Source organism: Somniosus microcephalus, chromosome 32 (assembly GCF_052327205.1).
Source record: "Somniosus microcephalus isolate GS21.2 chromosome 32, FLI_Smic_1.0, whole genome shotgun sequence".
NCBI lineage: Eukaryota > Metazoa > Chordata > Chondrichthyes > Squaliformes > Somniosidae > Somniosus > Somniosus microcephalus.
This window is the reverse complement of record NC_141018.1, coordinates 23,804,072-23,807,060: the sequence shown is the minus strand read 5'-3', so window position 1 is coordinate 23,807,060 and position 2,989 is coordinate 23,804,072. Positions and strand designations below refer to the sequence as shown.

Here is a 2,989-nt window from a genome sequence, read left to right as displayed (position 1 = left end):
AGTTCAGTGGTTATGGAATGCCTTAGGTTGGTTACTCATGACCTCATATTAGAAGAGCGGCCAAGTTTTAAAAAGAAAGCCAGAGAAATATAAACGTTTACAGCGTGGAAGGAGGTCACTCCGTCCATCGTGTTTGTACCAGCTTGCTGTTGGAGCAATCCGAAACTAATCTCACTGCCCTGCTCCCTCCCCAAAGCTATGTATCTTTCCCTGCCTCAAAATTCATCGAATTGAAACGTTAACTCTGTTTCTCTCTCCACAGATGCTGCCTGACCTGCTGAGTGTTTCCAGCATTTTCTCTTTTTATTTCAGATTTCCAGCATCCGCAGTATTTTGCTTTTGTGGTATAGACTGTGTTGTATGTCTGGCCTTTAGCAGATTGAGAGATGGTGGTAGGAGAGTGCTATTTAATAGGTCTGGAATGGATCTTGCTGCCAACCCTGAGGTGAAGGACACTGATGGTGAACTTCTGGACAGCCAGCTGTGATATTTCAACTGATTGATATTCAATCCTTCACCTGTATCTTTTTTAGTGCTGTAAAGCTGCTCCACTTTGTTCGTTATCGCTTAACCCTCAATAAAAAATGAATGCCCACCAAATATTAAACAGGGCATTCAGATGTGTTCCCCGAGAACACATAATGCAGATGGGTAGGTCTGTAGCTGGACTTGGGTAATATAGGGCCGGGCAGGGGGCAAATGTAAATGGATGATAGAATCGCTGAGAATTAGGCGCAATAAATCAACGCACTTTCTAAAATAAAACACATTTATTGTACTTTTTAGTCACTTGACTGACGACAACTGTATGTCCTTGCCTTTCCAGGTGTTGTGATAAATGGAACGATGACTATTTGTGATAAATGTCCAGGAATTACACTAAAATTGAAAAGGCTGCTTGTCAGAGTAGACTGCATGCAGCCTATCAGTCAACTGGTTGGCAAGATAGGACAGATCAATTGCCATCAGGTCCTGGAAGGCCTAGAGTTTAGACCCATCATTTAGCCGTTACTGTACCGACGAGGAAATATAAATGAATGAAAGACTTGCATTTATATAGCGCCTTTCACAACCTCAAGACGTCCTAAAGCATCTTACAGCCAATGAAGTACTTCTGAAGTGGAGTGTCGTCACTGTTGTAATGTGGGAAACGCGGCAGCCAATTCACACACAGCAAGATCCCACAAACAGCAATATGATGACATATAATCTGGTTTTTTTTTTGTGATGTTGATTGAGGGATAGATGTTGGCTAGAAACAGCGAGGAGAACTCCCCCGATCTTCTTCAAAACAGTGCCATTTGCGTCCACCTGAGAGAGCGGGCGGGGCCTCGGTTTGACGTCCCATCCGAAAGACGGCACCTCCGACAGCGCAGCACTCCCTCAGCACCGCACTGGGAGTATCAGCCTGGATTTCTGTGCTCAAGTCTCTGGAGTAAGAGTGGGGTGGGGAATTAATATGGCAAGCGACCAGAAGCTCAGGGTCACATGCTGGCGGACTGACCATTGCATTGTTATTTGCATATTCGTTTCTAATTAATTCTGATTGTTAATGAAGTGTTCATTCGATGTCGTGAAAACGAGGGACTCTAAACGGACTGGAAAACAGTTCCAATTCATGAATATTGCTGTGGCAAGAACCTACAAAGACTATCAGGATGACTTTGTTTCACCAATTTGGTTTGAGGCTCAGTCCTTACGGCTTGCGTGCTCTACAGTGACGCTGCTGGACAATAGAGGAACTGCAGCAGGACGGGACACGTAGTTCAGTTGCAATTCTCAGACTGACCAGGAATGTTGCTGTAGGTCAGATATTGCGACAGGGATGGGCTCTGATGATGAAAAAAAGACAACCGAGGAGGAAATCATAAGTAGGCAAGAATAAGGGAAAAAAAATAGAGGGAAAAAAATGGTGAAGAATATTTAAACAGTTAAAGGATTAAGGACGAGTTTAAAAATGATTAAAATACCATCTTATTTACATTACCTCCTGCCCCCTCTTTATCTATTTTATATATGTTCTCAGTCTTTAAATCCTGCAACAAGACACTGCCCATTTTCAACAGTTTGTTTAGTTACATTGGCCCAGAAATTCGGGTCGAGGGCTTCCCGCGGGTGCAAGCCTCCGACCTGCACTTACCTAGCGCGCCGGCCGTTGAGCTGTGGGCCCGCGTGGGATTCCGATCCTGGGCCTCCTCCAACTGCCGGCGCGCAGTGCTCGCGTATCCCAGGGGCGCAGTTAGTTCACAGCGTCCCCTGGGATCACGTGGGCCATGGAGAGCCAATGGTAGCAGGGAATCTCCATTCATAGGTTTGACAGGAAGACCTGTCAAATCTATGAAATAGAGATCGGTCCCAAAACATAACTAAAACTTCAAATAATTTTTTTGAAAAAATCACATTTTTAAAATAACTATAAATTACATAAAATAACTATTTTAAACACTTATTTAAATTTTTGAAAAAATTAATTACAGTTTTGAACGGGGCTATAAACTTACCTTTCTTTAAAGTATTTAAAAATAATAAACCTGTGGAAAAAATGTTTTAATTTTACTTAATTCACCACTTACCTTGTTAAAAGCAGGCCTTGCGACTGCTTTTTATAAGCGTAGCTGCTGGAGACTTACCCTCCCGGAAAAACCTGGAAAAAAAACCTAAGTTCCAGGCATACGCGCTGCCTCTCCGGCGCACGCGTTTGACCTGTGAACCCCTTCCTTTAAGGAAATGGAAGTTCCGGTTTCCCACGCATGCCCAGTGCATGCACGAAACTGGCACTTTCGTTGGGCCTACGCATGAGTACCCAGCGCATACTCACCCGTGGGGACCCGAATTTCTGGCCCCTTGTATTTGTAAATTTTGCTTCATTTTTATTCTTATTCTCTCTTTTTAAATCTTCGTCATCTACCGCCCCTCCAAGCTCCAACCCCATATCCCCCCTATTTTCCTCCCTCAGTCTGCACTGAGATTCTCCTCATATTCGATCATT

At 43.8% G+C, this 2,989-nt stretch overlaps 1 long non-coding RNA gene across 1 annotated transcript; it reads right to left on the bottom strand.

The window, feature by feature from the left end:
• Positions 1 to 751: 751 nt before the first annotated feature.
• On the bottom strand, positions 752 to 2,223 carry LOC147097339 (uncharacterized). The gene is made up of 2 exons (XR_015074344.1): positions 2,141 to 2,223; positions 752 to 1,832 (listed from the first exon to the last, which is right to left on the bottom strand). It is a non-coding gene; the product is annotated as an uncharacterized LOC147097339 (long non-coding RNA).
• Between the last annotated feature and the right edge of the window lie 766 nt (positions 2,224 to 2,989).